The 26,907-nt window shown below is 37.5% G+C and overlaps 1 protein-coding gene across 4 annotated transcripts in view; it reads right to left on the reverse strand.

Moving 5' to 3' along the window:
- LOC150102874 (ATP-binding cassette sub-family C member 5-like) overlaps window positions 1–26,907 on the reverse strand; it is a 1,133,802-nt gene that overhangs the window by 1,039,849 nt on the left and 67,046 nt on the right. The window contains exon 2 of one of the 4 annotated variants that reach the window (XM_090397918.1): window positions 2,264–2,389. The exons of the other annotated variants lie outside the window; for them this stretch is intronic. The gene's annotated coding sequence lies outside the window, so the exon portion shown is untranslated. The remainder of the gene's footprint in view (window positions 1–2,263; window positions 2,390–26,907) is intronic. 4 annotated transcript variants of the gene reach the window in all.

A 26,907-nucleotide genomic window follows, 5' to 3' on the forward strand; every position in this document is an offset into this window, starting at 1 on the left:
GTAGGGAGGTAACTGAATCAGTCGATATAGTGGAATTACTGAGCGAGCACTTTGCAAGAGTATATCATCCAGGTGGTGACATTGCAGGAATGGAAGAAGCAACAGCCTATACTGGAATTGTGATGAATGAAGTAGAGGTAAATAGTCTATTACAGAACCTCAATGTCAATACATCTGTGGGATTGGATGGTATACAGCTCGTGTCATACGTGAAGCGCCTTAAGAATTGTCAGTGCCCGTGACCATTTTGTTTAATTTGAGCTTCGGATCCAGGTGGTGACATTGCAGGAATGGAAGAACCAACAGCTTATACTGGAATTGTGATGAATGAAGTAGAGGTAAATAGTCTATTACAGAACCTCAATGTCAATACATCTGTGGGATTGGATGGTATACAGCTCGTGTCGTATGTGAAGCGGCTAAAGAATTGTCAGTGCCCGTGACCATTTTGTTTAATTTGAGCTTCAGGTCTGGGTCAGTCCCAAGGGGGGGGGGGTGGAAAGAGGGGAAAATAGTTCTGCTGCATAAAGGTGGTTCCAAGGCTGCTGTTGAAAATTACCGGCCAATCAGCATAACAGGAATCATTATCAAGGTCTTGGAGAAAATAGTCAAGAGGAAAATACAAGATTGGATAGATGAAAATGGGATGCTGTTTCGGGGACAGGATGGTTTTGTGAAGGATAGGTCATGCCTCAGTAACTTGCTCACATATTATAACACAGTGACAGCTGAACTGGATAAAGGTAATGGGTTTACAGTGATTCCACTGGACCTTGCTAAGGCCTTTGACAGGATACCACATGGAATTCTAATCAGTAAAATGCAGCATATGGGGATGGATATAGGGTTGGTGAGATGGATAGGAGGGTGGTTGACAGAGAGATATCAGAGAGTGGTTCATTCAGGAGTAGAGTCCACAAGATGGCCTGTGACTAGTGGTGAGCCACAAGGATCTGTTCTTGCACCACTGCTGTTTAATTTGTTCATTAATGATATAGGATAGGATCTGAGAGGAACAGTTCATTTGTTTGCCGATGATGCAAAGTTGGGTAGGGCAATAGTGAATGCAGATGATGTCAAAATTTTGCAGGATGATTTGGATAGATTGGAGGTCTGGACTAAGGAGAATGGATGTCAATTTAATGTGGCAAAATGTAAGGTTATGCATTTTGGGGTCAAAAGATTAGCAGCAGTTTACTACATTGGTGGAACTGTACTCCAGCAGATTGATGAGGCCAAGGACTTGGGAGTGTTGGTGGATAGGGAGTTGAAGTTTAGGGGATACATCACAAAAGTGGCTAAATCAGCTCATCAAATCATTTGGATGCTGAAGAATACTTTGACAAGCAGAGATAAGCAAGTTATTTTAGTCTGTATCGAGCCTTGATAATACCCCATCTTGATTACTGTGCCCAGATCTGGTCACCTAGGTTTCTTCTTGATGGGGAGGAGGTTGAGAGGATCCAGAGGCGAGTGACCAAGATGATAGCTGGTATATGGAATGAACCTTATGAAAATAGGTTGAAGATTTATGGGTTGCAGAAATTGGTTAATAGGGGCAGAAAAGGGGAGATATGATTGAGACATTCAAATTTCTGAAGGGTTTCTATAGGATTAATTCAGAGGATATTTTTGAGAACAGGCCTTGTGGTGGGAGGACTAGGGGACATCCATGGAAGATGGGCAAAAGTGTGGTTAGTAAGGGTGTTAGAGTTGGGTTCTTTACTTTTAGAGTGGTGAACGAGTGGAATGGGCTGCCAGAGTCTGTGGTGGATGCTGTGACAGTGAATGAGTTTAAGGCAAGGTATGATAGATACTATATGAATGTCGAATAGTTGTGATGAACATGATTTGGGGCCTCCCTCGATGAGACTAAGGACTCCCTGGAGTTGCCTGTAATAATAATAATAAAGGTTAAATGTATGATATAAAGTTTAAACAATACAGATTCAAGTGCAGAGACCTGTGGGACTCCACTTATAACCTTCTGCTTCCTGGATACTGCTCTCTTATACACAATCCTCTGATATCTATCAGACAGTCAATCCAATTCACTAACTTGACATCTAAACACATGTGCTGTAACTTAAATATTAGCTTATCATGTGGTATGTATAATGTTAAAAATAGTCAGTTTATAATTATGGTTCTTTTTTACAATTGTTTCTCTACATTAATATTTTAATAGTTCTGGTTTTGTAACCATGTATAATCAGCAATTGAAATGTGCCCATGTAAAATATGTAAGATTTACTGTACTTACAGGATATCAGATCACTGTAATAATTTCAACGATCTTTATTGTAATTCATATTGTAGTTGCTGCATGCGCATGCTCACCAAGAAGGCTGATGGGTGATTGACAGTTGACAGAAAGAGCATTTAGTACCTGGATAGGATAAGAAAACAAAAAGAGAGAATGAAAGTTTGAGAATGCAGACAATAGAATTTTGTTTTAGTTAGTTTTTTTAAAATTTGACAGTTGGAATATTATTATTACGTTACATCTCCAAGGAATTCAAAGACTCATAGGGAGGGCACCTACTCTACAACTCTGTCTCCACCACTCATTCCACCAACTACAGCAAACTGCATCATCTACACTAATGCCATCTAACACCACCACCACTAGTATTTTTTTTTTTTTTTTTTTTTTTTTTTTTTTTTTAACAGACAATCGCAAACATCCATGCCCACAGCAGGATTCAAACCCACAGCCTTTTGGCTCGAGAGTGGATACGCTAACCACTCGGCCAATGAGGTCATAAAATTTCATCACTGGTGCAAGACAACCAGTTCTTGCCTAATGACAGCCATAAAGATCTCCATGCCAGGATTCAAACTCACAGTCTGTTGATTGCAGAGTGGGTATGCTAACCACTCGGTCAATCTGCCTGACATATTACTATATTAATACATTATATTAATATATATTAATAGAATATATTAATACAATATTCTGAAAAGGGAATCTTAACAAGGTGAATCTCCTTAGACTAGAAAAGTGAGACTGTCAACAAGTGAACAGTAAATAAAAAAAGATAAGTTCTATTTCAACATTCAAAGAAATGCAAATGATTATTATTATCATTATCCCAAGATCCCCATGGAGTGAAAGAATCATTGCAGGAGATCCATTTGTCATCCACAGATAATCATACTATGCCTTAAATACATTCAGATTATCTGCAGACACCACACTCTCAGGCAATGCATTCCAATCATTCACAATTCCCTATGAAAAAAAAACCTGCTTTGTACTCCCTTATACTTTGTACCCTCCTTGTACAGCTTCCAGGCATGACTACTTGTTATTCCCCATCTTCCACCATTTTATGAAAAACCTCTTCAATGTTAATCCTATATTAACCACTTACCAACTTGTACATCTCAATCACATCACCCCACCTTCCTCCTAACCCATTAGACTGCAAATTGCATCTACTCAGCATTCCAGAGACCAGAAACTACCTTAGGCAATTGCCTCTGGATCTCTTCCAATATCTCATCCTTTTGAAAAGCAGGTGATCAATTCTGTGCACAGTAGTCCATATGGGACCAAATTCAAGGCATTATGCAAATTGGAAAGTTTCATCGTATGTCTCAAGGATGCCAGTGATATTAATTATTTTATTGGAACAAGTGATGGAATTAGTGAAATCTGAAACTGTAATGTGCTTTCTTTAATGAAGAGGCCATACTTTGATACAGTTTTATAAAGTAAAAAGGAAACCCTTTTTATATGGTAAAGAATTTATAATTTGTACTTGTAATAAAATTGCCTGAGGTAAAAGTATTTATACTCCAGTGAAACAGTGAGTATGAATAGAACAATATATATTAATTCAGGAAGTACTGCATAGTCCCAAGGAAGTTAAGCTTTATATTTTGAGAAAAGGCCTGATAAAGAATTGACTTGACTCCAATGACATTTATTGTTTATATGAATTTTGTGAAAAACAAAATGTTCAGTCTGGTAGATTGATTAAATACACATGAAATAAACAGATAATAGTATGAATCAGAGAGAGAATGAATTATTTATCCAATAGAGATAAAGAAGATCTCAAAATATAGTTTTTATTAGAAGGCCTTGGATCCAAATAATTTTGTAGTCATTAATTTAATTATGTGTGCCATGCATATAGATTTATTTAGTTTCATTAAATATATACAGGGTGTTCGGGATAAATTTGACATATTTATAATTAATTATATTTTTCCGTAAGTTACATGTATTAACACACACTTCTCTTCATTTAAAAGTTTGGACCCTTCTTCATTCATATACAAGATGTCAGAAAGGATGGATAGCTGGAACCCACCTGAATCATGGAAGAGAATAACTTGTATCATGATGATTCGTGCCCGCCATCAAAATAAGGATATCACGACTGCTGCCCAATGCTCCCTGAATACAGTAAAAACAATCAGGCATGAACTAGAGACTTGCAATGGTGACTACGAGGATGTAGCAAGAAGAAAGATCCCTAGCAGACGATCTGATTGCGTTCGTACAGCAGAATTCCTCGCAAATCTGCAGGAACAGGTGTTGAAGAACCCTGGCATTGGAATTCGGGCTTTGTTCGTGGAGTTGCTAACTGTAGTCAAGCCCTGGATAACAAGGGTAGCCAATGGTAGGCTGTATATATGGCAGCAGGATTCGGCCCCTTGCCACACCTCTGGGAAAAGTCAAAAATGGTTGTCTGAAAATTTCTACGACTTCACCAGTCCAAATGTTTGACCTCCAAACTCCCCAGACCTTAACCCCATGGATTATTTTGTATGGGGCGCAGTTGAAAAAGACACCAATCGCACTTCCAGTAATACAAAAGCCCAGTTAATGGATAAAATTAAAACAGTTTTTGCGGCCCTTCCCAGGGAGACTGTAGCATCAGCTTGTTCGAGGTTCCGAAGCAGAATTGAAGCTGTGATCGATGCTAATGGTGGTTATTTTGAGGAAATCTTGTTGATAGTATTGTAATTAACTCTGCCTGTAATGTTTTTTTGTCAATTCATTAAATTTAATAGATACAAAGAAGATTTTCTTTTTCCTTACGAAACTGTCAAATTTATCCCGAACACCCTGTATATATATTTATTTATTTGGTTTTGAGTCTTTCTGGATTCTAAAAGAAATGAACTCAAAAGTCACCAATTAGGTTGAACTGTTGTAAATTTACTTAACACTGTGTGTAAAAAAAATAGTCTTTCTAAAGAGATAAGCAAATTGGCAGAGTCTGTTTACAGAAAGAGAGATTTAACGTCATTGACACAGCTGATGCGATTGATTGATAATGGTACCCTGTCAAATGGCTTTGTATTAAAAAAAAAAAAGGGGCGGGGGGCGACATATGCCTTTCCCTCATCAATGGGTAAAACAGGAGTTCCCCTTAACAAACCCATGCTGATTCTCAAAAGATAACATTACTCTCATTTTTGTAATGCTGTACATGATCTCTCACTAATTACTCTAAAACCTTAACTACTGATGAAATATAAACTGGTCTATAGTTTGACACTTCCATTCTACACTACCACCCCTGGCATTATCTTACTCTCCTTCCATTCCTTGGCCACCTTTCTCGTGGCTAGACTCTCACCTGAAAATTCCCCCCCCCCCTCCATGTGCAGCACCTGTTCGCGGAGGAGGAGACCTCCCAGTGATGGTACTGGCCCTTTTCATTCTTGCTCTTTTCCTTTGCTTTTCTTCCCGTATTCATTGCTCTACTTCTGCTGAAGCTTTTTCACTATTCTTTTTCCAGACCACCATCACTGGGATCCAACATCCTGCCACTGTGTTTGTTGTGCAATGCAACCTGTCGACATCCAGAAGTGGGGGGGGGGGAAACCTGGTAGTCTTGGACTACTTTGGCCCCTGCTTCGGCAAGACAAGCAGTCCTGGATGACCCAGCCATGCTCATTTGGCTAGTAGGCTTGCCTGCAAGAGTCAACAGTGTTGCAGTAAGTCTCTCACCCCCATGGTTGGAATCCTAGGCTTGCTGTAGCATCCAAGTAGTCCTGCCATTCCACTCCTGAGTGCAGTCATTGCTTGTGGGCATCTATGCGTGGCTCTGTGGTGGGGGGGGGGAGCTCTGGCATCGAACCAAAAACTCCCTGAGCATGAATACTTCATCTGCAAATTTCAGGTGCCCTAACAAAGTCCCAACCAAGTACCGATACCGTAGATACAGCATATGAAAATAGAAATAAGAAACAAAATGTATATGATACTAGTATAAATGTACCAACATTTTTAATCATTCATGCTACAGGTGAAAAACCAATAGGGAAAATGTCACCCTTCTTTATTCATTAGAAGGACTGGCTGGACCTCCCAAAATTGTTAAGAAATTGCATTCTGGAGATATTCTTGTGGAAACATTGTGTCAGCAACATTCCAAGAGCAACAACAATGGGTGGAATAGAAATTACAGTAACACCTCATAAAACACTCAATTCCTGTAGAGGAATGATATCAGAATGGGATCTTCTTGATGATGTTCCTGATGAGGAGATATGTTCAGAACTTAAAGATCAAGGAGTGACAAATGTGAGGCGCATCCTGATACATAGGGATGGTCACCTGGTTCCAATCAAGAACATCATCCTTACTTTTGATACACCTAAGTCTCCAATATCTGTAAAAACAGGGTATCTTAGCTGTCCTGTGAAAATGTACATCCCTAACCCACTGAGATGTTTTAAATGTCAGAGATATGGACGTGCCCAAACTGTTTGTCTTGGTTCTACTACCTGTGCCCGATGTGGTGCTTTTGTTCTACTACCTGTGCCCGATGTGGTGCTTTTTGTTCTACTACCTGTGCCCGATGTGGTGCACGAAAAGCTAAATGTGTCAACTGTCAAGGAGATCATCTGGCTTAGTCTCGTGCATGTCAGAAATGGAAAGATGAAAAAGAAATACAAAGAATGAAAACAGAGTAAAACATAACATATCAGGATGCAAAAAGAAAGCTAGCCACTATCACAACTGCTCTGAGATTCCTCTTATGCTGAGAAGGTAACAATTAAGAAAGTACCAACAGCAACTCAAACTTGTATGTCTGTTCCACCATCCAATAATTTCACCACACCTGCACCTTATGATCGCGAGTGTTTCTGTATTGAGCGCATTAATCACACTACCTATGGTCTTGCTCCAGAGACAGCTACAAAAATGGTCCCACTCGACGAAAACCCACTTGTCAAAAAAATTATGTTAAAGATAAACCACCAGACTCCCACTGAAAAAATGATACATCAGTACCCACTGAAAGTAAACTAAACTTACCAACCGACTCTAATAAATCAAGCGTATTGAATATTCATTCTACCAGAGGAAGAGATGGACACTGGCTGTCCATACTTCCCCAAAACAACTGATAAATATAAAGGTACGCCATCAACCTCCAAAAAACCAGACAAGTCTATAAAATCAAAATAATAGAAAATTTTTTTACAATGGAACTGTCGTGGATTTTGCCAGAATATCAATGATATCAAGATTTTGTTGCAGAAACACAAACTTTCCTGTTTCTGTCTACAAGAAACATACCTAAGACACAATGAGGACCCTACCTTTAAGAATTTCACTGTTGTACACAAGGAGAGAACTGGAGGTGGTCCTGCTAATGGAGGAGTAGCTATCCTATTGGGCAGTCATATTCCTTTCCATCATGTCCAACTTAATACTGCTCTGGAAGCAGTAGCAATTCGCTTTTCCGTGGGATTTCTTATTACAGTATGTTCAATTTATTTACCACCAAGTGATGAGTTAAATGAAATTGATCTTGATAACCTTATCTTGCAACTGCCTGAGCCCAAACTTTTGATGGGTGACTTTAACTGGTAATTAGTTTACGGAATTAACAACGCATATAAAGTATATTAATTAAAGGTAACTTTAATGAATAACTTCTATATTTCGGCAATGTCACATTGCCATCTTCGGGAACATAAAGATATGGTATGTGCACTCAGGAACTAACACAAAGCAAATGAGGAAGAAAGCAAGAAACTAATATTGTTCCTAAAGTCCTAATGGTGCCCTCTTGCGGGCTAAATTGGTAGTCTTGGCAGTTGGGCTGAAGTTCTCATAATAAAAAGTCCTACTTTGGCCAAACAGGCAGAACAACAAATATCAGGATTTCAGAACACCAAGACTACATCCGGTTTCACCAGTACAGCCACTCTGGGCTGGCAGACCATGCCTTAGATACCCACCATAAAATTCGTTGGAAGAAAACAAAAATAATCCATTGCAGCAAGTTTAAATATGAAAGATTATTCAAAGAATCTTCAGCAGCTCTAAAAAACGTTCCTAACCTCAACAAATTTGGGTGCATGAAACTGCCCCAAATTTGGGAGACTTTCATTATGAGAACTTCAGCCCAACTGCCAAGACTACCAAATTAGCCCGCAAGAGGGCACCATTAGGACTTTAGGAACAATATTAGTTTCTTGCTTTCTTCCTCATTTGCTTTGTGTTAGTTCCTGAGTGCACATACCATATCTTTATGTTCCCGAAGATGGCAATGTGACATTGATGAAATATAGAAGTTATTCATTAAAGTTACCTTTAATTAATATACTTTATATGCGTTGTTAATTCCGTAAACTAATTACCAGGGTGACTTTAATAGTCATAATACTCTGTGGGGTAGTGCCAATACTAATAGATGAAGTCGAATCATTGAAAGAATCCTTGATAATAACCTCTCCTTTTTAAATAATAAACTGAATACTTTCTTCCATATGCCTACCCATTCATATTCTGCAAATGATCTTACAATCTGCTCGTCTTCCATTCTTCCACTGCTCACATGGAACATTGAAAAGAACGTATATGGAAGTGATCACTTTCCTGTTCTTTGCAAAATGTCTTCACAGGAACCATATTCACCGACACAGATACCTATATGGAAAATGGACCAGGATGACTGAAACACTTTTTCTCAGCTTGCAAAATTTAATGCTGATACCCAGTGGCAGCTCATAGCTTGATATCGTTGAGGGTGCTGCAACTTTCGAAATATACATACACGCTGTAAGTACAGTGTATAAGTGTTTGGATAAAATATCAAAATTATGGTAAAAATTTAAAAAATTAAACATGAAAAAATATTGTTTATTATCAATAAAATTATAGTTTGGTATAATTCAAAATTACTTAAAAATAAACTATATTCTTCTTGTTTTGTTTAATGAAAAAATATTGTTTATTATCGATAAAATTATACAGTTTAGTATAACTCAAAATTACTTAAAAATAAAATCCATTCCGTTATTTGTAAATAAAGGAATAGATTTACAATTTAATCCTTTAATTGTAATGTCCAAATATTTAAAGAGATGGAGTAAACACAATAAGCACTACGAACACTCTACTACTGGTGCAAACTGCATATAAACAAGCAGAACTGTGCGACAGACAGTGCCGCATTACGCTAATAGCGCGCTATGAAGTGCATATGCTTGCGCACATAGCAATATAACACTGTGGTAAACACAGTACTGCTAGCGTCCTTCACCCTCCTAAGTGCTACAAGATGGACTTTTTATACAAAAAAAGAGAATTGTATAGGATTGTTGATCGATAAAATTAAATATTACAAGCAAATATAAATAAATTAATAAATATATTTATATATCGAGAAAAATTGGGGGTGCTGCAGTTCTGCAGTGCCTATGTACAAGCTGCCCCTGCTACCATCAGTCAAACATCTATCAGTGAAGCAGTAAAGTATAACAGAGTGCACTGCCCAGGCAGCAATAGCTTCTATCCCAAAAACATCATCTGTTTCCATTCAATCCAAAGACTTGGTATAACCCAGAATGTCAGACAGCCAAAAAAGACCAACACAGAGCATGGGATGTATTTTGTAGATATCCCACCACATCAAACTTTATAGCTTTCAAGCATGCTCAAGCCAAAGCACGTTATGTGAGATGTCAGAGTCAAAAACAATCATGGATCCAATTTACTACATCAATTAATCAAATGACCAGTCCAAAACTTGCATGGGATAAAATCCGAAAATGGAAGGCAGATATAAAACACACTGTCTGCGTAGACCATATTCCAAAACCATTGCAGACACTTTTATTATTATTATTACCCAAGACCCTATGGAGTCAAAGCCTCATCTAGGAGGTCCTTTTATCAAACTCATCATACCCTGCTTTAAACACACTCAAATTCTCTGCAGACACCACACTCTCATTACAATGGCAAAATTCCATCCAGTCCCATTGCTTTATTTATATACTGATATTCAAATACTGAGTACTCTGAATTGACATTCAGAGTACTCAGTATTTGAAACACACTCTCTCCTTCTGCACTTTTTCAAATTTGGGCATTTGTTGTCGCTGAATTTAAGAAATTTAAGAATTTTAAATTCTTAAATTTAAGATTTAAGAATTTCTTAAATCTTACATTAATCAGAATCCATAACAGAATTGCCACGAAGATATTTCACAAACCCACACATGTCGGAAACTACCTCCATTTCAATTCATAAGATTTAAGAAATTCTTAAATCTTAAATTTAAGAATTTAAAATTCTTAAATTTCTTAAATCTTACATTAATCAGAAGCCATAACAGAATTGCCACGAAGATATTTCACAAACCCACACATCGGAAACTACCTCCATTTCAATTCATACCACCCATCCGTTAAAAAATCAGTCATCCTATCACAATTTATCAATGCTTACAAATTCTCCACCAACAACAATTTTCTTAACACTGAACTCAAGTATTTAACACAGGTTTTCAAAAATCGCAACTACCCCATGCATCCAATAAATTACGCGAACTATACGGCAAAATCCTATCTTAACAATAATACAACAAAAGCAGACTTCCCGACACGTATGGTCATCAAATTGCCATACATCCAAAACACAATACAAGGCTTACAAATACATTTTCAAAAACATGGACTATAAGCTAGTATTCATCACAAACTATAAATTAGCAACTCTCCTAAAACCTACTAAATCTCTCACTCACAAAGAATTATTTGAACACCACAATGTAGTCTACAAATTTCCTTGTCAAAAAGACTGTGACATCACCTACATGGGCTCTACAATTAGGTCATTATGGACTAGACTACAAGAGCACTTCAGGGATTGCAATATTCCCATTCCAGAATATCTGAACACGAAAAAACATCGCAACATCAAAAAGAAAAACAAACCACAGAATACAGTGAAGACAGAAATTGCAGCTCACGCCCTTGAACAAAAACACATCCCCCAAATTGACAAAGCCATAATCATTGACAAACAAGAAAACGAAACGATGCTTAGAATATCCAAAACTATTGCCATAAAATGCGATGGAAATTCTATCAACATCCACCGCCCCTACCTAATTTCCGAATGTTGGACGTTCCAAAACTTACAAATTAAGCCACGCCTCCAGCCATTTAGCGACAACAAATGCCCAAATTTGGCAGATACATCTTGCAGCCTTGACATAGCCCTATAGTCATTCCCACAAAGTTCCGACGATGGTCAGACGATGACCAAAACGGTCCACACCCCGTAAACCCTTGCCCCAGTTTCCACATAAGGATACCCTTCCCCTTCTTTTCCTCCCCCCCACAACAAAATAATATATATATATATATATATATATATTTATATATATATTATTAATAGTAACCCGGGTTCCCAAACTTATTTCCCGTATCTCAAGCACATCCCCATGTTCTTCCCCCCCACCCAATTTACATACAACCTTTCAACAAGAGCTTGGATTTAGAAGGCATCTTTAAACCAAAAACAAGGTATGTACATAATTTTTCCACATTTTTTATTCTGCCATAATTGCCTTCTATACTCGCCCATAATGCCCTAAAATATATATATATATATATATATATATATACCCCTTTTGAGTTATGTTAGCCAATGTATTAAATATAAGGGACACTCCTAAACAAAAACAGGCTAAAATAGCCGTTAATTATATTAATGAGTTTTTGTTTTCTGAGTTTCATCTGTTTTATGCGTGAAGTATGAACTGAACTGAGGTGTCAAACACTTCATGTCATAAACATGAAGTGCTTATAACACCGACATAAACATGTTTTTAATATACATTTATAATTTCTATAAATAATTTGTAACTTTGTTTGCCCATATTTCCAATGGAAAACAGTGTTGACGCTCTCCAGTCAAGAGGCTGCAGGTTCGAATCCCACTGTGGGCATGGATGTTTGTGATTGTCTGTGGAAATACTAGTGGTGGTCGGCAGCAATGAGTTGGTGTAGTTGCGGTCAGTGGGTGGATTGTGAGTAGTGGAAGCAGAGTTGTAGAGTAGATGCCCTCCCTCGATGAGTCTTTGGACTCCCTGGAGGTGACAAATAATAATAATAATATACTGAATGTCCCATTTTCTGCCAGAGCTTTCATGGATTGTATGGTTATATTCGAATGAGGTTGGAACCTATGTATAGTAAGTAAGTAAGTAAAAAAAAAACAGAGTTATTTCAGCAGTTCATTGGTTCATTCTGGAAAAATAATTTCCCAAGTGATTACTTTTTCCAATTTCTGTGCATATTATATGGCTGTACTTAAAAATCATATCAAAATTCAAGTTATCCACGTTTCACTTTAGTATTTGCTGATGATGATCTAATCTCACCACAAAGCATAAACCTTTTGTGCATCTCATATAAACATGTGAAACATAGCTATTGTTCATTTGGCATTTATGCTTTTCACCATCATTCTCCTTATTTTCAGTGCTGTCTACCAGTGGCATCACGTGATAAATTATATTATTAATTAATATAATTTAAAATTATATTAATTGATAAATTAAAGTATTCCAAGTTATTCTACAATTAATTGCATTGGACCAATTAAGGTGAGCGTTGATGCACTATGCACTCTTAAACTTTCATACATCGATAAAAATGCAATCATACGGTCAAACTGAATTTAATTTTGCAGCAGAGGTTGCATAAGCCACGTGACAGCACACCCAACCTAAATGGGCATGCGATGCCACTGGTAGACAGCACTGGAAATAAGGAGAATGAATTTGAGTTCTTGAAAGACAACTATATTAGGCAGTACATAAACATGAGCACATGAGGATCAAGAATTCTAGACATGATAATTTCATCAAAAGATATGATTGTGAGTGGGGGTTCGTACTTCCCTCAAGCTGGTGAGAGTGATCATGAAGTGTTGACTAGCCATGTGAAGACTTCGGTGAGAAAAGGATATATATGTGGAATTACAAGGCTGGTGATTATAAAAAGTTTAGGAGACAGCCTGGAGCTATAGCATGTAATGTGGTGTTAAATGTAAGGGAGATACTATGTGGGAACTGACCAAAAGATATTTAACAGCATCGATGTGCGAATGTATTCCAGAGGTTAAAAGACTGAATAAGTAGGTGTCAAATGAATGAATGAATGAATAAAGAGATTAAGCATAAAATTTGGAAGAAGAGGATACTGTTGAGGTAGCCATCAATTGCATGAAGAGTATAAAGGGCAGGTCAGGAAAGTGACTCAGGTGATGGGGATAACAGCAAAACTACAGTATGAGGAGATATTAGAAAATTGGCCAAGAAAAATCCTAGAGTTCTTCAGATATGTTTCCTTCTACTTGTGGTGGTCACAAGTAGAAGGAAGAATGATTATGGTAAGATGTAAATGAATGTAAATGGTAGAAAAGTAACTGCTGCAGAAGACATCATTGAGGTATTCGGTGAACAAATGATAAGGATGTTTCATTCTCATCAGGGTGAAATCATGAAAAACTAGTGTAGAGGACATAGGAGAGGATGGCTTAATTGTGAGTGAGCAGGAGGTATATGAGGAAAGAAGCTCAATGTCAATAAGGCAATAGGATTTGATGACATATTACTGCAGGTCTTAAGGGAATATCTCAGTGAATTGGAAGTAGCACTGATTTAATGCCTGTTTAATAATTCTTACAACAGCACAGGTTCCAAGAGAGTGGAAAGAAGATAAAATTGTTCCACTACATAAAGGCAGTGATAAGGCTTTGATTTTGATTTGATTCTTATGGTTCTAATGTCAGCACTAGAACACAAAACCATCAAACATTATGCCGAACCAGGACATATGTTACAAACAGTACATATGGTAAATGGTTAGTACGATAATTGCAAACACCCACCCTTCGTGGGATTCAAACATGCAGCCTCTTGGTCAGAGAGCCGACACGCTAACCACTGAGCCAACCAGGCCAGCAGTGATAAGGTTGTGGATACAAATTATCGGCCAATCTGTATATCCAGAGTTGTTGTGAAATTATATTATTATATATTATATTATTATGTGACACCTCCAGGGATTCCAAAGACTCATTGAGGGAGAACACCCACTCACAGCCATCTCCACCACTCAATCCAATAACACCATCCACTGCCCACCACCACCACTAGTATTTTCACAGACATCCATGGAATCGGTGGAATTCAAACCGGCAGCCTTTTGGCTGGAGAGCAGATACACTAACCACTTGGCAACCAGGCCAGCAGTACTAGAGGGACTAGTGAGAAGTAGGATACAGAAATGAGTTGATAATAACAGTATTCTCTGTTATTACCAACTTACTTATACTATTACAAAGTGACAAAGTCACTTTGTAATAGTATAAGTAAGTTGGTAAAACTGTAGATGCATGTACAGTGGTATACTTAGATTTCGCAAAAGCTTTGGATAGAATGTCACATGACAAACTGTTAAATAAACAGAAACAGGATTAGGATTGAATTACAGTCTAGTGATAGAGATATCAGAAAGGTGTATGCGGGGATGTAGTATTCTGAAAGAGAAAAGTCACTAGTGGTGTGCTATAAGGGCCTATATTGTGGTCATTGTTGTTCAATTTGTACACTATGTTGACAAAAGTATTGGACACCTTACATGTCATGCATATTTCAAATTCTACCACATGCAAATATTCAGGGATCATCTGCATGAATCTGGTAATAAAAAGTGGGATGTACTTCCTGTGTTGCATTGCACTTGAGGTCAAGATGCCAAGCATAGCAGAACTGAGAGACTTCCAACTTGGGATGGGGTCACATCAGTGGTCTTTCTGTCTGTGACACAGCTACCTGTCTCAGCACTAGAACTGTCTGCAGAGCTGCTGCAAACAAGCCACAAATCACCCTCCCCCATCAATGGCAAACAATGTTTGGACTAGTGTCTTTTACACCGTTACTGTATTGCAGATGATTGGAAAAGCGGTTCTGTGGAATGACAAATCATGCTTTCAAATGTCTGATGGTCATGTTTGGATCTAGAAATTACCTGGGGAACAGTTCCAGCAGGGCTGCATCATTCCAGATGTCAAGTTTTGGTGCAGGCTCGGTAATGGTATGGGTCTGTTTCAGTCAAGTGGGGGGTTGGTTCATTGGTTAATGTGCCCAAAACCATGAAGTCTGATGGCTACCTGGACAACTTCATGCTTCCAACACTGTAGAAGTACTTCAGTAATGACCCTTGCATGTTTCAGCATGACAATGCTCCATATCCTACTGTACTGCATATCTGAGATTGGTTTCCTCAAAAACAACAATGAAGTGTTGAATTGGCTGGCTCAGAGTCCAGATCTCAACTGCATCAACCACCTTTGGAATGAACGTGAACAATAAATTCACACCACAGCAGCCATCATCAGCATCAGCAATAGCATTAGTTTTGCTCAAGAAATGAAAGAATATTTCTGTCTCTACATATCAGAAATTGGTTGAAAATATGCCCCGAAGGGTAGCTGCTTTCATTCACACCAAAGGTGATCCCACTTTATATAAAAATGCAATTAAAACCCTTTTTTTAACCACAACTAGGTGTCCAAATACTTTTCTAAGCATAGTGTATATTAATGATATTGAAATGGGTTTAACTGGTAATATGCAGCTATTTGCAGACAAAATTGGGGAGAGGCAATGCAGAGTCAAGGAAATGTTATGACTTTACAGGAGAACTTGAATAGATTGCATAGATGGGCATATAAGTGGAACTATTAGTTCAGTGTTGCAAAGTGTAAGGTTTGGAAATTTGTGAAGCAATGATGGGATGCAAAGTATGCACTTGGAGAAACTTTAGAGGAGGCAGTGAGATAGTGGTGGTGGACAAGGACCTGAAATTCAGCAGCAACATTGCACAAGTTGTGAAGTTATGACATCAGATAACTGTAATGATGCAGAGGACCTTGATGAACAGAAATAAAGAGTTTATGCTTCCACTGTATAAGGTCTTGATTAGGCCTCAAATGGATTATTGTGCACAGATTTGGTCACTGGGTTTTCATGGTGATGAAAATATGTTAGAAAGAGTTCAGAAAAGATTCACAAAGGCGATAAGCAGTTTTTGGAATGTGAAGTAGGAAGACAGATTGAAAGAATGTAAATTGCAAAGCCTCATGAATAGGAGGAGGGACAGTGGATATGATTGAGATATATATGTTAGTCAGAGATTGTTATCAGATTGACAGAAATTTTTCATGAAATGGGAGAGTGGGGTAAAACAAGAGGTCATACTGGAAACTGCATAAGGAGGGTGCGAGTGGAGGAGTGAGGAACACATTCATTGCATGGAGAGTGGTTGGTGACTGGAATGTATTACCTAAGTGTGTTGTGAATGTGGACATAATGAATCAGTGTGTACCTCCTACAATGTGTCTCTGACTCTATGAAGGTCCTTTAATAATAATAATAACTGGAAGCAATATCACTAACTACAAGGGTGTCCACTTAATCATACTCATTCAAAAACTGTTGGAATAAGTGAGATACATCAGTTGGATAAAAATGATTTCTGACAGAAATAGAAATGAAACTGTGATGATTTTCTAAGGATAAGAAGAGAACTGTTGATGATAAAAAAATATATATATATATCTACATAAATTGGATATACAGGGAAGAAAAAGAGACAGTGTTTTTGAAGCAATACTGTGTGAAGAGCAAGTTTAAGGAATATAAAAGGTCGTAATAAAAGAAATGTACAGAAATCAGAATTAGATTATTAGCAAATAATCTAAATGAACAAAGGTGTTCCTTGCAGGTGCTTTTAATTATGGTAATATAGACTTGAATGAAGGGATGATCCATGAATAAGAAATATGAATTTCTAGAATTTTTGAGAGACAAATATCTCCGACAAAGACAATGAAAATAAGCAGAAGCATTGAAAACATGAAGTGCATTCTGAATAGAGAAGCAATAGAACAAGTAAAACATTTCAACTATCTAGGTGCAATTTTTGGTGAAGATGACAAATTAAATGTGAAAATAAATAGCGAAATTAGCAAGGCTAGTATTAGTGGGAAGTTGACTAAATAAATTTATATGGAATAAGAGAGTCCTGATTTGAGGTTATATTGTAAGTGATCAGCGTATTTAGCACTCATGTAAAATTAGTGATTTTTATCTGTTTTATTGTGTCTTTTCATTGGAAAATTAGTGTTTTGTAGTATATTAGAATATGCATTCATGTTTTTAGAGCATTTAGTGACTTGATAACATTTTTTATTGTAATCTTAAATACAGCTGTAAAATGGTGCCAAAAACAGAGAAGAAACAGAATGCTAAGAAGAACAATGAAGTAGTGAACAAGATTTTTCCACTAAAGATAATATTGAAGAAGATATTGAAAACAATTCAACCTTTAAAATCATTAGGTCAAAGCAAATTATTAGACAGATGGAGAAATTACAGAAAATTGAGTGGCATTCAGAGGAACACAGGGAGAATAAAAAAGTTCAGCAGCAAATGGAAAACAATAATGCACAAAATCAGATAAGTTTGTGTGTAATAGTAAAAATCAGGTAAGTAAAGTCGATTGTAAAAAGAAGGATATTATTTGGTATGGTGACTATCATGAATCATGCCATTGATGAGTTTTCCCGGAGCAAAAATATCCTGATAAAATAAAACATTAAAATATCCTGAAAGTTTTCCTGATGCAAAAATTAAAAATATATTGCAAGCAAGAAGCAAAAGATGCACTAAGAAGCTAAAAAGGAAGAAAACTGTGAGTGGTATTGTCATCAGACTTATTAGTGTTAGTGATATGAATCAAAGAGGCCAGGTGGATCTTGTTGACTTCCAAAAGTTCACTGGAAGGGAATTACAGATTCATTATTCAAGAAAAAAATATTGGAAGCATTAAAATTTTATTTCTTAATCCTTTCCTAGTGCTGTAACTATTCCATTAAATCACCAACATGTGGTTGTGGGAACAAATGTAGGTGGACATAAGCAGAATGTAAGTGCAGATATTAGGAAGTTACTGAGGAGCATGAAAGATAACAGTATAAGTGGGAAAGGTTGTCAGTGTGTTGCTGAGGTATGAAAATGATAAATTGAGATGGAGAGCAATAATCATGAATGGTATGCTGGCAGAGATGCATAAGGAGAAGGGAGTGCCATGTATTTGAGGGAAGAATGGAATTATACAGAAGTGACAGATTGCATTTGAATGGCTTTGGAATGAGTGAACTGGAGAAACTGTTGCTACATGAAAGTGCAGTATGCGATACTAGCAAGAGATCAGAAGTAAAAAGTGAAGTGAAAGATCATGAAAGTGAAATGGAACAGAATGAAGTGCTCAGCAATGGAAATAGTAGTAGTGTGAGAGGTGAAGAGAGAACAGGGATGCAAGACAAACAGGGAAATGTGGGAGCCCAGGTGTACAGGAAGACATGATGGGAGAGTGGTTGTTTGAAGTAGAAGTGAATGTATATAAGAGAATGATCAACATAGGAATGGGGAGGGGGAATCAGGATGCAAGTTGTGTAGTTCAGACTGAGAAGATTTATGGGACAAGATGTGATAAAGATGATTGCCCAAGGGCAAGTCTGGTGGGGAAACCCCAACCAGCAAGTGGCTTGGGTAGGACTTGTTATCAACCTAAAAGTGAACCGCTGCGTTTATTTACAAATGCCAGCAGTATTAGAAATAAGAAAGATGAAATTTTTTCACTGATTGAGTTTATTTGCCCAAAAATCATTGAAACAAATGAAACATGCTTGAATGAAGATGATATACTTGACAGGAATAGAAATGGAAAACTATAGTGGTTTTCACAAGGATAGAAAAGACAACAAAGGAGTGGGAGTGCTGCTAATAACAGAAGCATGTCCACATAAAGTAGACATGAAAGAGTGGAAATAGTGACAATGGTTTAGATGTAGTGTGGTGTGAGGTGGAGGTTGACAGAAAGAAAGAAATATTTAGTTGAGTGTTACTATAGGCAAGGAAATGTAGAACGAGGTAATGAAGAAATATATAAGCAACTCAGATTAGTAAACAAGAGGAAGGCGATTATTATTATGGATGACTTTAATTATGGCAAAATAGATTGGAATGAGAATACAGCTTTTGGGAATAAGGGAAATGAATCTCCAAAGTTCTTGAGAGACAACTATCTTAGGCAGTATATAAAGGAGCGTATGTGAGGATCAGGAGTTTTAGATCTGAGCATTTCATCAGAGAATGTAACCGTGAATGGGTTTTGCACTTCCCTCTAGTGGGTGAGAGTGATCAAGAAGTGATCATATGGGTTGTGGCTAGTCATATGAAGATATCTGTGAGGAAAGTCTATGGAAGTACAAGGCTGATAATTATAAGCTTAGGAGCTTTGGATCTGTAGCATGGAATGAGGAATTTAGCAGAAAGGATATAAATACTGCTTGGGAACTGACAAATAAATATTTAACAGCATCAATGTATGAATGTATTCCAAAGGTCAAAAGGCTGAATATGTCATATGGATGAATGATGGGATTAAACATGAAATCTGGAAAAAGGTTGTCTCCAGTGTACACAAGTTTAACTATGGTAATAATCAATTGCACAAAAAGTATAAAGAGCAGGCCAGAGAGTGATTCAGTTGGTAGAACAGCAATAGTGCAGTATGAACAGAAATTAGCAAATCAGGCCAAGAAATATCCTCAGGAGTTTTGTTGCTATGTGACAAGTAAAAAGGAGAATGATTATGGTAAGATGATGTTAACAGATGAAAGTGGTAGATTGGTAACTGCTGCAGAGGCATCATTGAGATATTCAGTAGGCATTTCATCTGGGTGTTTCATCCTGAGTGTGAAATCAGAAGCTAAACTGTAAAAAGACTCAATAGTGAGCAACTAAGAGGTATATAAGGAGTTAAGTAAGCTAGATATCAATAAGACAACAGGACATGATGACATATCACCATGTGCCTTAAGGGAATGTTCCAAGGAGATAGCATTGGCTAGGCCTACCTGTTTAACAAGAGTCTTGGAATAGCACTTCTCAAAAGAGCAGAAGGAAGGTAAAGGTGGTGATAAAGCTAAAGCTGCAAATTATAGGCAAATCTGTATATATCTGGAGTTGTAGTTAATGTATTGGAGATTGGTTAGAATACAAAAGTGTGTTGATAACAGTGGTATTCTTTGTGCTTGTCAGCATGAGTATGTTAAAGGGTGGTTGCATTTTATCCACTTATGTACTATAACAAAGTGACAAATGTCTTGGACACGGGAGATAAATACACGTTTATTTCAATTTTGCAAAGGATTCCGATAGATTTCCACACCACAAGTTGGTAACTACACAGAAGCAGAAGGGAACGGATGACAGGTTAGTGAGTTGGATAGGCAAATGGCTTTCAGATAGGTATCAACAAGTTGTCTATGGGAGTGCAGTATCCTGGAAGAGGAATGTCACTACTGGTGTATACCACAGGGTTATTTAATCTGTATATTAATGAATGTTAACTGGGATGGATTTAACTGGTGATAACAGATGATGCAAAACTGGAGAGAGTGATGGGGAATCATGCAGTTCAATGTAGCAAAGTGTAAGGTTTTGAAATTTGGTAAGTAACAATGGGATTCAGAGTATACACTTGGTGGGGAAACTTTAAAGGGGATAGAAGAGATGACAGATTTGGGAGTGGTAGTGGACAAGGATCTGAAATTCAGAGGCCACACTGCATAAATTATGAAGTCATAACATAGGATAATGGCAATGATGAACAGGAACTTGACATGCAGATATAAGGAGTTTCTGATTCCATTATATAAGACCATGATCAGGCCTCATATGGATTATTGGACACAGATTTAGTGCCATGGTTTTCGTTGCAATGTGGATATGTTGGAAAGGGTCCAGAGAAGATTGACTAAGGTGGTAACTGGTCTTTGAGATGTGGAATAATTAGACAGATTGAGGGAATGCAGTTTGTCGAGCCCAGTGAATAAGGAGGAAGAGAGAGGGGATATGACTGAGATAATTAAATAGGTAAAAGGTTGTTACCAGGTTAATATGAAAAAATTTTTTAATAAAATGGAGAAAGGGGTAGAAGAAAGGGACATCCCTGGAAACCGTATAAGTTGGGTGAGAGCACAGGTATAAGGAGTAGGTTATTTGCATCGATAGTGGAATGCATTGCTTGACATTCTGGCAAATGCAGATACATTGAATGAGTTTAAAACACAGTTTGATGGACTTTGTGTGTAACAGTGTGTGTGCCTTCTGCGTTAAGTCTTTTGACTCCATGGATGTCTAGTGTTAATAATAATACAGTACGAGAAGTATTGTATGGATGATGTGAAAGAGTTGTTGGAAGAAGCAAAAAAGCAGAGCAAGAGAGTGAAGTTTGCAAGTCTGCTGCCGTGCTATGATAGAGGCAAACTGAGAAGGAGAGTGGTGATAGCTTATGAATCAGCATGCAGGTTGTGTAGAAAGAATGATGTAGAATTTGCGGACCTATAGCCTGAGTTTGAAGGATGGAAAGATCTGTACAATGCTGATGGAATGCACTTAAACAGATTTGGAGTTAGGTGTCTAGAGAGCTTTGTTCACTGAAAGAGTGGAAGTGTAAAGTCAGGAAAACTGAAGAAAAGAAATTAGGGAAGATGCAGACAAGTGTGTGTAAGACATCTATAAAGCTAATGAGGGTGAGAATGACCAACATGTGCAGAATCTAGTCTCTCAATGAAAAGTATTGAACAGAATAGTCAATTCAGGAAGTAAATGCAGTTGGGAGTAGGGATGCTGCAGTTTCTATATACTAATATCAGAAATATCAGGAACAAGAGGATAGAGTTTTGGGCAACCTTGCCAAACATTATAGGCATTAGCAAGATAGAATATGATGGATTTAGTATATTCAGGAAGGACAGAGTAGACAGGACAGGGATGGGTACTGCTGATGACAATAGATGAATTGCAGCCAACAAATGTAGGACTCGGTCATGCAGGTGGCAGGTTTTTTGAGTCAATCTAGTATGAGATTGAGACCAATGGGATAAAATATAAAACTCGTTACTGCTATAGGTCAGGAAGTACCAGTGATGATGTGGAAGACATGCATCAGCAAGTTAGTATGAGTACAAGTCGAGTAATTATTATGGGAGACTTCAGAAACATAGATTGGAAGGAGGAAAGATCATGTGGCAGGAAGAAAATGGAATTTATACACTCACTGAGAGATAATTACTTAAAGAAGAAAGTGAAAGAAAGGACTCAGGGTACGAGAGTGTTTGAAGTTGTTATAGAATCAGAAGATCTGTCCATAATCATAACTACATTGCCTCTGATTGGGGAAAGCGATCATATGCTCTTGACTCGGAGGTAGCAAATCATGTTGAAATTCCAGTTAAGAAGTGGTATAATGTGGAACTACAAGGCAAGTGATTTTGATATACTTAGGAGGCAGCTTGAAGCAATACCATGGCATAAGATCTGCAAGGGAAGGATGTTCACAGTGCATGGGGAATACTCAAGAGGTATCTGAGAGAATCAATATCACACTGTATACCCAAGATCAGGATGGTAAATCAGGTAGGAGATAGATGGATAAGTAGTATCATTAAGCATGAGCTGCAAAAAAGACGCTGTTGTGTAGGTATAAGAAGAACGGTGACCAGCTAACTAATGAACAGTACAAGGATCAGGTAAGAAAGGTGACCAGCATTGTACAGAAGGCAAAATCAGATTATGAGAAGAAATTAGCCAAACAGGCAAAAGGAATTCCCAAATAGTTTGTTATATGGCAAGTAGGAGGAAGAAAGACTATGAAAGGATAACTTTAATGAGTGCAGATGGTAGAGAGATAGTGTTTCAAAGGCAGACAAAATTGTTGAACTACTGCATGATCATTTTGCTAGGGTATATCATCTAAATGAAGATAGTGTTATGACAGAAGTGACAGGGACTGATGTTAGAACAGAGGTTAATGAATTGGAGATACTTACAATATTGCAGAATTTGAATGAAAACACAGTGGCAGGATAGGATGGGATACTGGCTCGCATATTAAAATAATGTATAGGAAAACTTGCGGTGTCTTTGACTAGGCTATTTCGTTTAAGTATCAGTTCTGGCAAAGTCCCATGAGACTGGAAGGAAAACAAAATAATCTTCTGTATAACGGAGGATCTGAGTCTGTGGCAGCAAATATAACCAATACATGAATATTACTAAAAGTACTGAAAAAGTTAGTTAAAAAGAGAATTTAGGAATAAGTGGGGAAAAAATTCTCTATGAGGGATGGCATGGTTTGTGAAGGATAGATCATGCCTTAGTAATCTATTAACATTTTATAATATAATAGGGTGACAGCTGAGTTGGATAAAGGGAATAGCTATACAATGATAGCAGTGGATTTTGCAAAGGCATCTGACAGGATACCACATGGAACTATTATGCAAACTGCATCAAATGGAGAAGGATATTAAACTGGTGATATGAATAGAAGGGTGGCTTAAGGACAGATACCAAAAATTAGTGAGGAGAAGAATTCAGGTGAAGGCTGCTAACTAGTGGCATGCTTCCATGCTGCAGGACTGTGCTTGAACCACTGCTGTTTAATTTGTACATAAATAACACAGGATATAATTTGAAGGTAGATATTCAGTCATTTGCTGATGATGCAATGTTGGGTAAGGTAATATTAATCAAGGTAATGTAGAGAGCATGCAGGATGATTTGAATAGACTGACAGTATAGGCAAAACATAATGGATGTCAATTTAATGTGGAAAAGTGTTAGGTAATCCACTTTGGGATACAAAGATTACAAGCTGTATACCACAGTGAGAGAACTGTACTCTGGGAAATTGATAAAGCCAGGGATTTGGGGGTGGTAGTAGTAGATAGAGAGTTGAAGTTTAGAGGGCATATTGCTAAAGTAGCCAGGGTAGCTACTTTAGCAATAATGGGAGTTATCACTCCTCTTTATAAAGCCTTAATACAACCTCATCTCGATTGCTGTGCTCAAGTGGTCACCTGGGTTTCTTGGAGATAAGGAAGTTGTGGAGAGGATCCAGTGGCAAGTGACCAAGATGGTGAGAGGTCTGCAGAAGGCTCTCTATGAGGATAGACTGAGAGTTTGCAGATTGCAAAAGTTGAATGACAGATGAAAAACTGGGGATATGATAGAAACATTTAAGTTACTTAAAGGATTTTATAGGTCTGATGCAGAGGAAATGTTTCAGCACTTGGCTAGAGAGAGAACAAGAGTACATCCCTGGAAGTTGGGTAAGGGCATGGTTAGCAAAGGCATGAAGACCAGAATTTTCACTTGCAGAGTGGTGCATGTATGGAATGGGTTGCTTGAGTCAGTTGTAAGTGCTTCGTCATTAATGGTTTCACAAAGAGGTATGATTGATACTGTGTTGATAGTTTGGGTCTCCCATGATGAGTCTTAGGACTCCATGGAGGTGCCTATGAAATAATATCATTAGTGCATTGGAAGTAGTGAAAAAATATTTATTAGCAGCAAATGCAAGTTGTATACATCAAGTGAAAAAGAGAACGAGATCTGGTATAAAGTGGATGACTAATGATATCAAACAGGAACCACAGAGAAAGGAAGTTATGGAAAAGGTATAAGAAGAGAGACACAGAGCATGAGGAATATAAGACAGACTAGGAAAGTATCTAGCACAGTAATAAAGAGAAATCTTGAATATAAGAAGAGATTAGCCCTGAGATCCAAGGAAAATTCAAACGGAATTTTTTCATTGTGTGGCCAGTTAGAGGAGAAATGATTGTGGAAGAATGACAGACAAAACTGGAAGTAGACATACTGGAGTTGTTTAATGATCACTTTATTGGGGTATTTCTTCCTGGAAGAAAAAAAAAAAAAAAAAAAAAAAAAAGCGGGTTTTATTACTAGAGAGATGAGTAAAGTTCACGGTTTGGAAATGCAAGAGCAGAGTGTGTTACAAATACTAAATTCTCTGGCTGTCAATAAGGCAATTGAAATGGCTGGAATTTCACCATTTGTTTTTAGAGAATTTGCTAAGTAACCGACAGCTCTATTGACTTAGATTTTAAATCTGGCAAGGGGAAAGCTGCCAAAGGAGTGGAAGGAGGGCAAGATAGTTCATGAATATTATTTTTCAAGAACTATCTTGAAAAATAATATTCAAGTATTATTTGTAGTAGAAGAGAAGTTTCTGTGGTTGTTAAGATTTTGGAGAAATCAGAGGGAGACAGTATACAGTATCGGGCAGATAAGGATAATGTAATTTGTGAGTGTCAGCATGGATTTATTAAGGGGAGCTCTTGTTTTAGTAATCTGTTTGTCTTTTATAATAAAGTAAAAAAAGCACAGTCGATGAGAGAAAAGCATATACTGTCATTTTATTAGATTTTAGAAAAGCACTTGACAGGGTTTTGTATGATTAGCTGATATTTAAGTTACAGCATATGGTTTTGTATATCAATTTAGTGAATGAATTGGGGATTAGCTGGCTGATAGAGATTTGTGAAAGAGGAAGCTGTACAAAGGAAGCAGATTATTACATGAGAGGGTCCCCTGAGCACTCAGGATTGGAATGCATTTAACCTTTAACCTTTACTGTTTAATCTCCACATGAACGATATTTTCAATGGACTGCAGGGAGGTATTCAGTTGTTTGCATATGGTGTAAAGCCAAGAGGGTTATTGGTAATAGTGCCAATATAGTAGCCCTTCAAGAGGATTTGAATAAGCCAGACAGATGGATAAACGAATAAGGATATCAGCTGAATGCATCTAAATGTAAGGTTTTGAAGTGTGGATCAATCAATGGGAAGATGCGTACTCTGTTGGAAAAACTGTATGAGAGGAAGTGGAAAAAGGCTAGGGTTTTCATGGTGATGAGGATGTATTAGAAGGGTCCCAACAAGATTCACTAAAATGGTAACTAGTCTTTGGATGAACACAAATTGCAAAGCCTTATGAACAGGAAGAGGAGGGGAGAATTTTAGTGAGACATTTAAGTTGTTAAAGAGTTATTGCAGCTAATGTGGAAGAAATTTTTCATAGAACGGAAAAGGGAACAGTTGATGAACAAGGCCATCCTTGGAACTGTATAAGGAGTGTGTAAGCAAAGCCGGTTCTTTGCATAGAGAGGTTAGTAAGTGGGAATGCAATTAATGGGTATGGTAAATGCAGACAGATGAATGAGTTTAAAAAACAGTTTGATGACCTTTGTAATAACATTTACCTCCTTTTAGGAAGTACCTTTTGAATCCATGAAGGACTGGTATTAATAATAATAATGCTTGCATAAATTGTTCCTGGAACAAACATTATGGAAATTCCTTCAACATTTTTTAGTTGGGTTTTTACTTTTAGTGGGACAATTTTTTGTGATTCACAGTGCTACTATATTTATTTATGCCAAATTTTTTTGGCTGTCATTAGAAGAGAGCTGAATTAGAAGAGTGGTCTTCCACAGAAGGAAGCCAGTTTCATTTCCATATGTGGCCTAGTCAGTGTAGCCATGCATGCTGCACTATATTGGAACCCTCTAAACCAGGGGTCAGCAACTGGTGGCCTGCCCAAACGTGTATTTTTGGCAGCCCATAAAAAGTTGACCATACTTATATGGCCTGTATGTTGAATTATTTAAAT

The sequence above is a fragment of the Typopeltis vanoorti genome, chromosome 9, assembly GCF_054136105.1.
Source record: "Typopeltis vanoorti isolate ZY-2024b chromosome 9, IOZ_Tvanoo_1.0, whole genome shotgun sequence".
Lineage (NCBI taxonomy): Eukaryota > Metazoa > Arthropoda > Arachnida > Uropygi > Thelyphonidae > Typopeltis > Typopeltis vanoorti.